The sequence below is a fragment of the Terrapene carolina genome, unplaced genomic scaffold (assembly GCF_002925995.2).
Source record: "Terrapene carolina triunguis isolate 2854851 unplaced genomic scaffold, T_m_triunguis-2.0 Scaffold33715, whole genome shotgun sequence".
Classification (NCBI taxonomy): domain Eukaryota; kingdom Metazoa; phylum Chordata; order Testudines; family Emydidae; genus Terrapene; species Terrapene triunguis.
Window position 1 is genome coordinate 5,300,078 of NW_020698066.1, and position 14,925 is coordinate 5,315,002.

Consider the following 14,925-nt stretch of genomic DNA (forward strand, 5'->3'; position numbering starts at 1 on the left):
TTTTTTTTTTTTGGTTTGGCTGCTTGGGGCGGCCAAAACCCTGGAGCCGGCCCTGCTTCTGGCTGCCAGCCAGGCTTTATAGCCCTTGAGCCCTCAGGCCCACAGGTGCAGCCAGTTCTAAAAACCAGGCACCAGACTTCTCCCCAGCCCCAATCTATTTCCCCTGATTGGGGCTGGCTGAGCAGGGGCTAATTAGGTGCCACTGCACCAGCACCCTGATACACCACCATTTCACATCCTTGCAGGGTTAGAAATAGGAACATTAGGCCATTGCGAAGGGAGATTTCCAGCTTCCCAAAAGGGCTCAGAACACTTGCCTAAGATATTCCAAGACTAAGCACTTGAGAACTGGGGACAAAGCATTCTCAGTTGAGGGAAACCAGCTATGGAACAAAATTGACAGGAGCTAGGCAAATCCAGAATCTGATGGTCTTCACAACACCAGAAAACCTTCTTCTTTGAAAAGGTATTTCCATCATAAGAATGACACTCACCAAATTGACACCCCCTCATGCCGATTAAACCCTATGCAAAGAAACTCCCGAACAGTCCCTGAAACAAGTCAACCTAAAAAGGTAAATCAATAAAAGCTTAAAAAATCAAAATCAAAACCCTACTCCAAGCAGAGATGTTACTCCAAAAAGGGATGCCAGAGATGGACAGCAATATAAAACTCTAAGATAAGTAAATATAGAATATTAAAGTCATGAATTATTTTAGGTATAGGAGGGCTACTTTATGTTGATTTTAGAAGTTTTTATGGTTATCAAGAGACCTATACCGTTTGACTTATGGTAACTAAGGTGTTTACTAAAATGGAGGGGTACAAAAATAATCCCAACATTTTCTTTTAAAAATGTATATATCTACAAGTGTCTATATAAAATACATAACAATGGAACTGGGACAAAATTGTTTATTTTCGTGAGGAAAAAATGAACATTTTTTTTCTGCACAACTAAAAGGATGGGCCTCTTAGCCTCTATGCCATTTTTTATTTGGCACAATAACCAAATTAATGTATATATGATATTTTTGAAATAACAGACGTAATAACATTTTTCTCAGTCACCACTAAAGAGGTCAAACCTTGAAGTGATAGAGAAGTGTCCCTTCTTCTGTCAGATTTCAGTTTTTTTCATCTCTGGCTATTAGCACTGTGTATACTCTCTCTTTCCATGACTGAGTTGATTTCTGGCTACAGAAGGGTACTTTGGAAGAGCATGGTTTTATTACTTGCCCTTTCAATCTACAGGTTTGTATTAAAGGGCAAATTTTTCAAAGCTATTTTATCCATCCCTCCCCCTTCCCAGGGCCTTGTTCTGTCCCTTACTCTTATATTCATTCCTGTACGTTTTAGTAGGACGTGTTGGGTTGACATAATTTTTTAAAACACTCTTCATTTTAGAGAATGGATCATTATTTGACTATTACTCTGCCTTCATTCCTGTCTTTAGTGCAATTTGCATCCATTAACATTCAGTGGATATTCAGACATTGTTACTTTCCAAGGAAATGAAATGACCCGTGTGGTTTAGAAAGCACACAGTCTTGTCATTTTGTCATAATTTGAAGGTTATACCAGCCCAATCCATTCAAGTTCTCCTCCGGACTTCAACAGAGTTGGTTTTGGTCTATAAGCAGCATTTATTTAAGAGTCAACAAGCTTACCGTGAACATCTGAATTGGAGTCCACACTTCATGTTGAATTAAAGCAAAGTCCTGTCAATGTAAGTCAGTTTAAATGATAAACATTGCTCAATTGACTCTTGTAATTCCTTTTTGTTTGACTTGCAGAATATGCTTTAAGGTCTCTCCAGTTAATTGCAAGCACAAAACGTATGATCAGATTTTCCCCATCCTTCATTCTTGAGTTGCTACATTAACCTATTCTGAAGTTTTAACCAAAAGGATTTGTAAAGCTCCTGCCATCTTTATTAAACTGATTTATGGTTCTCACTATTACAATGTCACTGCCAGTTAAGGATGAGATGGAACTTTTATTCTAATCCTTTATTTTTAGTCCTTTAAAACATTTTGAAAAAATGAGAATTCTAATAGAGACAGCTGTTCCCAGAAAGTTTAACTGCATGCATAGGCTGTCACATGTCTGTGGTCTTAAGTCATTCAGTAAGTCTAAAGGAGCTTGGCAAAATACTGTATTTTATTGTCTGTCATCTCAACATGTTTGTCATGATGATAGTCAACATAACTCAAGGACAGTGTTAAGATCATGCTTGGTAAACAAGAAAAGTGTGTAACTAGGTATCAGTGGTAACTTCATCCCTTCCCAGGTATTCACACAAGGTGATCCATGGGGTCTAGATCTTCAAGAGGAGAAAGGAGACAGTGAATGGGACAAGGACAGCATGGCCCTGCTTTGCAGGGGGGTGGGTTGATGAAGAACTTCACCTTCTCTCAGGTCCTGTGAAAATTTTTCAGAAAAGGAATCCTGAGGCTATTTGACCAGTTCCACAGAGCCACCCCTGCAGTGGCGGTATTTGTGGAGCAAGGAAGAGAACCTATAGGCCATGGAGCAGGTGTAGAGGTTAGGGCCTCTGTGCAGATGTCACTATTATCCTGTAGGTCCCTGAGGATTCTTCATGTTTGTAATTTAGCCCCACAATTCATTCCATAGTTGGAAAGTCCCCTTTCCCCCCACTCTTTCCCAATGTAACAAACATAGAATAACACTGTGACCAGATCCTTGTGGATATTTCATCCCTCTTTGTCCCTTCCTGTATGTTTTCCTGTAGGGAAGCTTGTCTTATATACAGCATCAAAGATAGATAATCACCTCGCAAATTTGAGGCTGGTCCAAGAGGGTGCCTTCCCAAGCAGTTCTATATTCTGAGCTGAGTTCTCAAGCAGTAGTCTCCATCTGCAAAACCATAAGTAATAGGCTTTGCCTAGGTCAATTCTACCAGCAGCCCACACCTCTGTGTATGCAAATATTAGTGCTCAGAGTGCACGTGTGCGCACGCATATGCACGCACATTAAATAGACTCTTTTGAACATTTGATCTGTTGTATTTAAATTTTCAAATCAATGTTTTTCTTTCTGTACTCCCTATGGTCATTTGGCACCTGAACCAGCACCTATTTAAGCCAACGGCAAAGGTCCAATTAACTTCAACAGGTATGGGATTGGCCGCCTTATCACAGTCTCTCTTAAATGGCGTGTGAAGCTAATAATGTGCGAGTTGAAAATTTCTAACTCATGCTTTCTAGCTCTAGTGAGTCCAGATTTACGCAAAATATATCCACCAATCCCCCTGGTTCAGACCATACTATTATTAATTTATTAGGGCAGATGAGCAAAATGTAAACAAAATACAGTATAACAGCTTGGAGATGTGCTAGAGAATACATAAGAAAACCTGATTATATGTACGCTGTCATTGTCAATGTTAATAAGATATTGAGTGTCCATTGCTTCTGTCTGTTTTTTCTCAGAAGAGAGCTTGAAGGTTAATTTAGTATTTCAATATCTATCAACTGTGCTTGAGTTCCAAAGTTTGTCTAACTTTCTTTTCTCCCAGGTCTTAGCAACAAACCTACAAACAATTTAGCCTCTGTGCCATTGTTATCTGGGGCATTAAATCACCGCACCACTGTGGAAATATATAGAAACGCAAATCATCAGCACCGCATTATCAAGCTAGAAACCGGTCATGGTGACTCTTACTACTTGCTGCAGGTTCTTTCTTTCTTTAAGGTTTTTTCCCTTGACTGTAGATGGAACAACTGTTGCACTGGGTTCTTCATCCATTTATTCAGTGGAGGATACTAAGAAAGAAGGGGAGACAGGCATCTGATGCCATCATTATTAGCTGTTCAGTGCTATGCCTGGCTCTCAGTTTGATTACTCAGTGGTCTGATGTGTCCTTTCAGTAGCAGGTTCCTCAGTGACATTGGGTTGGGGATTGCTATCAGCATGCCTTATGCCCCTCTAATTTAAGATAAGTGCCTGATATTAACTCTTTCGTGTGTTTCTGCCCCTCCCTATTCTCATTTTGAGCTGAGCTGTGTTGCACTGTAGAGAAACACGGGAGTGGGCTGGCGAGAGGCAGCTTCAGTGATAGAAAATGTTCAAAGGGAGTAAAGGGTTTGTACTACTTGAAAATATGGACCATATTGATCTGTTACTGAGATCCAGTAGCTGAAGTGCCTGGTTGAGAGGTTACAAAATAAAATTAGCGTTCAAATATATTTAGAATTTATTCACATAGAACAACAGGAAAATATGTTCAGAAACCACTCTTTTTCAAAACAAAACCCAAACTTTGTGCACAGATCTCTGTATTGGGTTCTATGGTTTAAAAAAGAAGGCATCTCAATTTAGCTAATCAATTTATTAGCTTGATCCAGTTAGGTCTTCCTACCACATGAGTCCTGAGAACCATAGGTAGAAGACCAAATTCTCAAACAGTGTAAACACAGTAAATTTCAGTTTTGGCCCAGCTCCCGTGAATTCTCTGTCAAGTGTGCATCAAGTCTTACACTTCATTTCTCTAGTGGAGCTACTCTGCGAGGTCATCACTGCCCAGAGAGAGGTAATCTCTCAAGTGGCAATAGCCAATACAATCAGGGCTTTAACAGCGACCTTGAATGGAACTCTTATTGAATAAGGAGTTCGTGTACAGAGTAGTGAAGTATGTTTGTGTTCCTGATAACCTGGTTGATGAACAGATGAGCTGCGGTGTTCTGGACTAGTTGTAGCTTCCTCAGGGCACTGAATTTCAGTCTTAAGCATACGGAATTGTAATAGTTGCAAATACATGAATCACTGTGCTCATATCAGTGTCCAAGAGGATCTGCAGAAAGCCACAGATAGAAGGGGGTAGAGCTGGTCAAAAAATTTTGTGAAGAAGAAAGTTCTCACTGAAAAACAAACAGGTGGGTTTTTTTGGGGGGGTTGGTGGGAAAATGTCACTTCTGACAAAACAAACATGTTTTCACACAGCAAATTGCAAAACAAAATTTAGTCTCAAATCAACATTTTGAAACTAAATGAAGTTTTTTTGGAAATGTCAGTTCAAAACAAAAACAACCCCTTCCCCAAACATTTAAGAGTAGGTTAGATAAATGTCTATCAGGGATGGTCTAGACAATATTTGGTCCTGCCATGCGGGCAGGGGACTGGACTCGATGACCTCTCGAGGTCCCTTCCAGTCCTAGAATCTATGAATCTTGTTTCAACTAATTTCAAAAATTCCAGATGGATAAAACAATATTTTTATTCAAAATTTCTCACAGGAAAAATTGCCTTTTTCCAACCAGCCCTAGAAGTGGGTGTTCTTTGCCAGCATGGCTATTTGGGTAGCTAATCACACTGCAGAGTCCAAAAAATCCCCACTGTTGTAGGTTGATCTATCAATCTGAGGGCAGCTGGCTTCAGTGATAGGGGTTATAAGGAAGGAGGTGGATCCATTTTACTTGGAGCCTTTTTTTTTGTTTGTTTTTTTGTTAAACGGCATCTCTCTTCAGAGTAGAACCACACTTTAAATAAAGCAAGATACATTAAAACAACTTTGCCAGAGCAATAGCTCCAGAGAAAGAGTGGCTGATGTTATCTCTGTAATTAAAACCTTGTAATAGGCATTAGAGCACTAATACAATTACTCAGACCTCACTAAGTACTTATGAAAACTTCACAAAATAGATAAAAGTAAACCCCTAAGCAAAGGGCCATAACTACATATGTATATTCCAACCATAACATATACTACAAACATATCTCATTATTACCCTGCAATAAAAAGACTAAGAAATGTGCACACAAAGAAAGAAAACTGGAAAGCCAACAGGGCTCTACCCTCTGAAAACATGTTCCTAAGGAAAAATATCTTCACCAGAAAGAGCCCATAGAACAGCTCTGTTAGATTACATCCTTCTGGTCAGGATGCTGCTGGCAATTTAAGACCTCCCACACTCCTTAAGTCTGAAGTAAGTTATATCTAGGCACTTTGTTCCCCTCTCTCTCACTCTCCTCCTGGCAGCCAGATGTGATGAAAGGATAGAATGGATCTTCAAGCACATTGTGTATTGATCTGATCTTTTTCCAGAGCAAAACAACTGTTATCCACCTGAATGGAGATACCATTACCTGATGGAATTTCACTTACAGCAGGGATAGAAGCCTGCTGGAAAATAAGTACTCAATTCAGCAAGGCACTTTAGTGTGTGCCTACCTATGAATGAGTAGTTCCATTCACTGATTCTGGTTTGGTAGCGTTTACACCAACTATGTATTCACTTTGCACTGCTGCTATAAATGACTGCACAAGGTGGAAGACAACAAAGTCAGGTCCATCTACTTTGATTGCAGATGAAACTGCTCCCAAACGATGCAGAGAGACTAGTGGCTTAAAAAATATATTTTCCATTACTAAGAGTTTAAGTGCTAAATACCATTTTAAAGAAGCCTTCACCCTTCCAAAAAGTCATTTATGTTTTTATTTACTATTGCTTAAATTCTTATTTTATTATGTCACGGATGGCAAAAATGCAATCTTGTCCTGAGTTTTGAACTCCTATTAAACTTCATCATTTCAAGACAGTATCCTGGATTTAAATGGTGGCTTGAAGAACCAGGAACTGTAATTCCCAGGAGGCACTGCAGCAGCTCAGGTGGATGCAACGATTATGTTGATCCAAAAGGAAACAATGTAATTTGAGAATGCAGAGAAATTTCATTTCAATTAAAAATAACAAAACAAAATGTTCTGACATTTTCATTCCATGGAAAGTTTCAGCATTTCCACTATTTATCCTAAGTCAGGGCAAAAAGAAATATCAACATATCAGAATTTACTTTGGGATGGAATTTCAAGTTTTTCTGGGGGGGGGGGGGGGGGGGGAGAAGAGGTGTCAGTCAGCTTTATACAGAAGACACTCTCCTTATTACTGTCTATTTATCTCACTCGTCTCTACTCTCCTTCTTTGCCTTCCTCTGCCTCCCAAACAGGAAGTGATGTAATATTACAAGAGTAGTATCTATAAACGCCAATAAAGAGCTATTTATTGCATACCTCATACAAGTCTTAATGAAGTTTAACTGGCAACTCTAGTAGCCTTGTCTTAGTTCTGTTATTCTGTATCTGTGGCAGTGAACCTAGATTCATAGATTCATAGATTCATAGATTCTAGGACTGGAAGGGACCTCAAGAGGTCATCGAGTCCAGTCCCCTGCCCGCATGGCAGGACCAAATACTGTCTAGACCATCCCTGATAGACATTTATCTAACCTACTCTTAAATATCTCCAGAGATGGAGATTCCACAACCTCCCTAGGCAATTTATTCCAGTGTTTAACCACCCTGACAGTTAGGAACTTTTTCCTAATGTCCAACCTAGACCTCCCTTGCTGCAGTTTAAGCCCATTGCTTCTTGTTCTATCCTCAGAGGCTAAGGTGAACAAGTTTTCTCCCTCCTCCTTATGACACCCTTTTAGATACCTGAAAACTGCTATCATGTCCCCTCTCAGTCTTCTCTTTTCCAAACTAAACAAACCCAATTCTTTCAGCCTTCCTTCATAGGTCATGTTCTCAAGACCTTTAATCATTCTTGTTGCTCTTCTCTGGACCCTTTCCAATTTCTCCACATCTTTCTTGAAATGCGGTGCCCAGAACTGGACACAATACTCCAGCTGAGGCCTAACCAGAGCAGAGTAGAGCGGAAGAATGACTTCTCATGTCTTGCTCACAACACACCTGTTAATACATCCCAGAATCACGTTTGCTTTTTTTGCAACAGCATCACACTGTTGACTCATATTTAGCTTGTGGTCCACTATAACCCCTAGATCCCTTTCTGCCGTACTCCTTCCTAGACAGTCTCTTCCCATTCTGTATGTGTGAAACTGATTTTTTCTTCCTAGGTGGAGCACTTTGCATTTGTCTTTGTTAAACTTCATCCTGTTTAACTCAGACCATTTCTCCAATTTGTCCAGATCATTTTGAATTATGACCCTGTCCTCCAAAGCAGTTGCAATCCCTCCCAGTTTGGTATCATCCGCAAACTTAATAATCGTACTTTCTATACCAATATCTAAGTCGTTAATGAAGATATTGAACAGAGCCGGTCCCAAAACAGACCCCTGCGGAACCCCACTCGTTATGCCTTTCCAGCAGGATTGGGAACCATTAATAACAACTCTCTGAGTACGGTTATCCAGCCAGTTATGCACCCACCTTATAGTAGCCCCATCTAAATTGTATTTGCCTAGTTTGTCGATAAGAATATCATGCGAGACCGTATCAAATGCCTTACTAAAGTCTAGGTATACCACATCCACAGCTTCTCCCTTATCCACAAGACTCGTTATCCTATCGAAGAAAGCTATCAGATTGGTTTGACATGATTTGTTCTTTACAAATCCATGCTGGCTGTTCCCTATCACCTTACCACCTTCCAAGTGTTTGCAGATGATTTCCTTAATTACTTGCTCCATTATCTTCCCTGGCACAGAAGTTAAACTAACTGGTCTGTAGTTTCCTGGGTTGTTTTTATTTCCCTTTTTATAGATGGGCACTATATTCGCCCTTTTCCAGTCTTCTGGAATCTCTCCCGTCTCCCATGATTTTCCAAAGATAATAGCTAGAGGCTCAGATACCTCCTCTATTAGCTCCTTGAGTATTCTAGGATGCATTTCATCAGGCCCTGGTGACTTGCAGGCATCTAACTTTTCTAAGTGATTTTTAACTTGTTCTTTTTTTATTTTATCTGCTAAACCTACCCCCTTCCCATTAGCATTCACTAGGATAGGCATTCCTTCAGACTTCTCGGTGAAGACCGAAACAAAGAAGTCATTAAGCATCTCTGCCATTTCCAAGTTTCCTGTTACTGTTTCTCCCTCTTCACTAAGCAGTGGGCCTACCCTGTCTTTGGTCTTCCTCTTGCTTCTAATGTATTGATAAAAAGTCTTCTTGTTCCCCTTTATTCCCTTAGCTAGTTTGAGCTCATTTTGTGCCTTTGCCTTTCTAATCTTGCCCCTGCATTCCTGCGTTGTTTGCCTATATTCATCCTTTGTAATCTGTCCTAGTTTCCATTTTTTATATGACTCCTTTTTATTTTTTAGATCATGCAAGATCTCGTGGTTAAGCCAAGGTGGTCTTTTGCCACATTTTCTATCTTTCCTAACCAGCGGAATAGCTTGCTTTTGGGCCCTTAATAGTGTCCCTTTGAAAAACTGCCAGCTCTCCTCAGTTGTTTTTCCCCTCAGTCTTGATTCCCATGGGACCTTACCTATCAGCTCTCTGAGCTTACCAAAATCCGCCTTCCTGAAATCCATTGTCTCTATTTTGCTGTTCTCCCTTCTACCCTTCCTTAGAATTGCAAACTCTATGATTTCATGATCACTTTCACCCAAGCTGCCTTCTACTTTCAAATTCTCAACGAGTTCCTCCCTATTTGTTAAAATCAAGTCTAGAACAGCTTCACCCCTAGTAGCTTTTTCAACCTTCTGAAATAAAAAGTTGTCTGCAATGCAGTCCAAGAATTTGTTGGATAGTCTGTGCCCCGCTGTGTTATTTTCCCAACATATATCCGGATAGTTGAAGTCCCCCATCACCACCAAATCTTGGGCTTTGGATGATTTTGTTAGTTGTTTAAAAAAAGCCTCATCCACCTCTTCCACCTGGTTAGGTGGCCTGTAGTAGACTCCTAGCATGACATCACCCTTGTTTTTTACCCCTTTTAGCCTAACCCAGAGACTCTCAACACTTCCGTCTCCTATGTCCATCTCTACCTCAGTCCAAGTGTGTACATTTTTAATATATAAGGCAACACCTCCTCCCTTTTTCCCCTGTCTATCCTTCCTGAGCAAGCTGTATCCATCCACACCAACATTCCAATCATGTGTATTATCCCACCAAGTTTCAGTGATGCCAACAATGTCATAGTTGTATTTATTTATTAGCACTTCCAGTTCTTCCTGCTTATTACCCATACTTCTCGCATTTGTATATAGGCATCTAAGATACTGGTTTGATCTTTCCTCCCGGTTTTGTCCTGACCCTCCTTTCTCTCTGCCAATATAGCCCACACTCCCTCTCGTCTCCGACCCATCTCCCAGGTCTCCATGTTCCCCACTTACCTGCGGGCTTTGCTCACCTGTCCCCGTCGAACCTAGTTTAAAGCCCTCCTCACTAGGTTAGCCAGTCTGTGTCCAAATAGGGTCTTTCCCCTCCTCGAAAGGTGAACACCATCTCTGCCTAGCAGTCCTTCCTCAAATAGCATCCCGTGGTCTAGGAAGCCAAAGCCCTCCTGGCGACACCATCTTCGCAGCCAGGCATTCACCTCCATGATGCATCTGTCTCTGCCCGGGCCCCTACCTTTGACAGGAAGAATCGAAGAGAATACCACCTGCGCTCCAAACTCCTTCACCCGTACTCCCAGAGCCCTGTAGTCACTCTTGATCCGCTCAGTGTCACACCGCGCAGTATCATTTGTGCCCACATGGATGAGTAGCATGGGGTAGTAGTCAGAGGGCTGGATAATCCTCGACAATGCCTCCGTAACGTCTCGGATACGGGCTCCCGGCAGGCAGCATACCTCCCGAGATGAAATGTCAGGGCGACAGATGGGCGCCTCCGTCCCCCTCAGCAGAGAGTCTCCGACCACCACTACCCTACGTTTCCTATTCGCAGTGGTGGCAGCAGACCTCCCAGCCTTAGGAGTACGAGGCTTCTCCTCCTTTACTGTAGGGGGTGATGCCTTCTTTCCTGTATCAAGAAGAGCATAACGGTTACCTATTACCACAGCGGGAGGGTTCGGAGCAGGGGTGGAGCACTGCCTGCTGCCAGAAGTAACCAGCTGCCAGTGTCCACCCTGAGCCATCTCCTCCTCCACCAGTGGTGTATCAGCAGTCCTGTGTCCTGGGACAGCTACCTCAGCTGTCTCCACATGGACACTGTCCAGGAATTGCTCGTGGATTCGGATGCTTCTCAACCTAGCCACCTCCTCCTGTAGCTCTCCCACCTGCTGCCTGAGAGATTCCACCAGCAGGCACCTTTCACATTGGATGGTCCCCTCAGCCTGGATATCAGTAAGTGGAAATTGCAAGTTACAGTCTCTGCAAAACCACACCAGGATCTGGGTAGAAGCATCCATGCTCAGGCGCTCCGTCTGGCTACAGGCGCAGGTGGAGGAGACAGAAGCAGTGCTGGCACAGGTGTTGCGGGTCTTCCTAACCATCGTAAGCCTCCCTCTGTCAAACTCCCGTCTGCAGCCCCCTGTCCGCCCAAAAGGGTGCTGTATTGCTCCTCCTTCACCTGGAGAACTCCCTTGCGAAACTCCCTGTTAGCAGCCCCTGTTCGCAAACAGATACATCAATGCTGATCTGATCAGCTAATTGCAGGCATGTCAGAGCTCTCCCACAGATGCACCTCATTTCTGTCCCACAGTACCCCTGCAATTTTCCTCAACAGAGGCTGCCAATTATGCCAGATGATGTGGGGATTTTTCTGAAGTAGATAATGATCCACTAGAGACTATGTTTAGACAATGAAATCCATTATGACTTGTGAGCTAAGAGTTGTATGTAGGTCTCCAGAGATAAAAATCTAGTGCATTAACTTCATTGTGCCTACCCCCTCCTTCTAGAAAGTATTGTGGTTTGTGGGGATGGAGCTATAAGGGAGATGGTGCATATCCTACTTACTGATTTTATAATCTCTCTCACACAAAGGTTTGTGAAGGTCTTCCTTAATTTAGGCTATGGAAACAAAAACAAAAAACACCTGTTCCTACTAGCTACCAGTTGGCAAAAAAGACAAAGACATAGCAGACATTTTGGGAATTTTTTTCATTTTCTCCCTCCATTTTACATTATTAGCTGCACTGTCTTACTGCCACCCTTCTTTACTGAATAAGATGTCCATAACCTATTTTGACTCACTGTTCAGTGGGTGCTACACATCCCTCTCTATTAGCTGGTGCACAGAGGACATGAGTTCATAACTGATAGCAGCTAGAGGAGTGGCTACTGTAGTTTAAGCGGCAGTGGCTTGCGGTTTTAGTATAGCTTGGAGACAGCTTTTTTGTCCAAACCTTTTTGTTTTGTGTTTTTCTGAAAAATCCCGATTAGGGTTGACCAAAACAATTCACAAATGCCAGTCGATTTTGGCTAATTGTTTTGGTTGGGATAAAAAAAATTAAAAATCAGAAATGTTTCAACTTTTCATATTAAAAGAGGATTCAATCTAGAATTTCCCTCAGCTTTAGTTAAGAAGTATCTAATCACATTTTAAAAACCCTGAAATCAAAGTGCAATGTTTCATTTCGGATCAACTGAACTGTATTGGTCCATGTGAAACAAAATTTTCATTTAGATGAAAAATGTAACACATTTTTGTTTTGAAATTTGTTTTAAAATTAATTTTCCAGCCCTGCACCCAAACTGAATATTCAGTTATTCAGACAGCTAAGTTTTTAGCACTGGAAGTTTCAGGATCTGTCCCTCATGAGGACCCATATAGTAGCTGTTGCACTGGCATAATTCATACTAATAATGGGAGCACTATATGTTTTTCCCTCACTTAATACTTGATTTCTTCAGAAACGGCCACACCTCATACCAACAGTATTCTCTCTCCTGTGGTAAGATATCACACCATGTAATGTTACGATATTTATAATTCAAGGTCTTAGCATATATAATCATGTCTTCTGCTAGTGGGTGGTCTGAATCACAGAACAACTGACTACTCTCTCAAGGCTAAAGGAGTTCTCCTGTCGCTCAAGAGTAGAGTCTTATGTTTTTGTGAAGGTATCTGGTTCAATCCCTGCAGATGATCTTGGTATCTATATGACTAGGCAGCCATAGTTTGTTACACACATCCATTGCAAGACTGTTGATAGTAGGCAAACAGGCTATAAATGAGGCAAGTGCAGGGCCGGTGAAAGGATGTTTCGCGCCCTAGGCGAAACTTCCACCTTGCGCCACCCCCCCCGTCCCCGTCCCCGAGCCCCTGCCCTGAGGTGCCCCCCCCCCCTGCGGCAGCTCCCCACCCCCCACCCTGAGGCGCCCCCCCGCAGCAGCTCTCCACCCTGAGGCACCCCCCCGCCCCAGCTCACCCCTGCCCCACCTCCTCCCCGAGCACGCCGTGGCTGCTTCACTTCTCCCGCCTCCCAGGCTTGCGGTGCCAATCAGCTTAGGCACTGCAAGCCTGGGAGGCGGAAGAAGTGAAGCAGCCACGGCATGCTCGGGGAGGAGGCGGGGCAGGGTGAGCTGGGGCGGGGAGTTCCCCTGCGTGCCCCCCCCCTTGCTGCAGGCGGCCCTTCCCGCACTCCTCTGCCCCAGCTCCCTCTGCCTAAATGCCGGCGGCGACCGGGGTGGCCGACGATCCGGCCACCGTGGTTGCTGCCGAAGAAAATGGCGCCCCCCAAATCCTAGCGCTCTAGGCGACCGCCTAGGTCGCCTAAATGGTTGTACCGGCCCTGGGCAAGTGCAGAGACTAGGTTCCTCAAACTGTTCATTAGACCTACAAAATGTAGCTTGCTGGGCACATGGAAACAAAATACAGTTTCATTTGTTGTGTAAGAGCCTTGTACTGAGAAAACCCAACAATGGTCTGGGAGTTTTGGCTGTACAAGGAATGCAGCACCAAGTTTGATCACAGAACTAAAAGGAAAGCTTCCCTCTGAAATGTTTTTGGCCAGTCAGCTAAATGAGTCCTTCAGCATGAGAAAGTCCTACTTCCGCTAGGGGAATTCTTTTCCTTTTCAGCACTTTTGCTGGCAAGAATCCAAAAAAGAATACTAGGGTTTCAGCAGTTTATGGAGAACTTCTGGACGTTACAGGAAAAGTAGAGGGACATAAGAAGAAGCAGCTTTTATCTAATTAGTCCCATTTGTAAAATACTATGTCATGTAATATCTAGTAAATTAGGAAAAATATTGTGAAGAATTCATCTTAGTCACAAAAGCAGATGGGCCAAGCATCTGTCTAGTGAAAAATATTTGCATGCCAATAGGTTTTTTACTAAAATAATATTAACAACAAGCCCCTCATGGTCAATTATTTATACCTGATCTCATAGATGTATTTGGAAGGGTCTGAATTGTTGGGTCATTCTTACAAGTTTTCCAATACTTTCTGCTTTCAGGGGGCTGATGTACTCAGCATTGCCAACTCCCAGAGCTCAAAAATGAATCAGGCCACCCAAAATATGAGATTTCAAAATAATAAATCTGAGGTTCTTTTGATTTGCTTTCTGGGTTTAGGATGCACTCTGTCTTTAGGGTGCACTCACTTCATGTTTTCAACCTTTTCTCTGCAATCCTTGAGGCCTAGAAATTTGCTTTTTCTAAAAAAAAAAAAAAAAAAAAAAGCTGAGATTCTCATACAAGCTCTCCATTTCAGCAGCTGGGGATTAACCCCCCTCCCCCCCAAAAAAACAAAAAAAAACCCAACCCACAAACAAAACCTCAGAGACACACTAAAATGGTAAGAGTTGATAATGCTGTATACTACAAGAACTGCCTTTCATATTGTATTTTGGCTCTTTGGCTTTCTGTCCCTGCTGGAATCAAGAAGTGCAGACCCATGAAAATGAACAACAAAAATAGTTACCCAAACCCAAAGTTTCAACCGGCATCACCTAGAGTTTTTGCTGCTCACCTCTGCTATTAGAGATGGATCCATGCTGCAAAGTTAAGATCCAGATTGTCGGCTGAATCCACATTCTCTCTCTAGGCACTTATACTTCACCCTTCATTGTGATATCTGAGCATCTCACATAGGTAAACGTTGAAAAAGCTTATTGTTTGTGGGAAGCCAATGTAGATAGCAGAATACCTGCCTGATGTGCTCTCAGCTGCTGGTGTAGCAGAGGAGGAGGGCTGTTGTATTCTGGATTAATTTAAGTTTTACATTCCCATAGTGTTCAGACCTAAGTAGCAGGCACTGCAATAATCCAT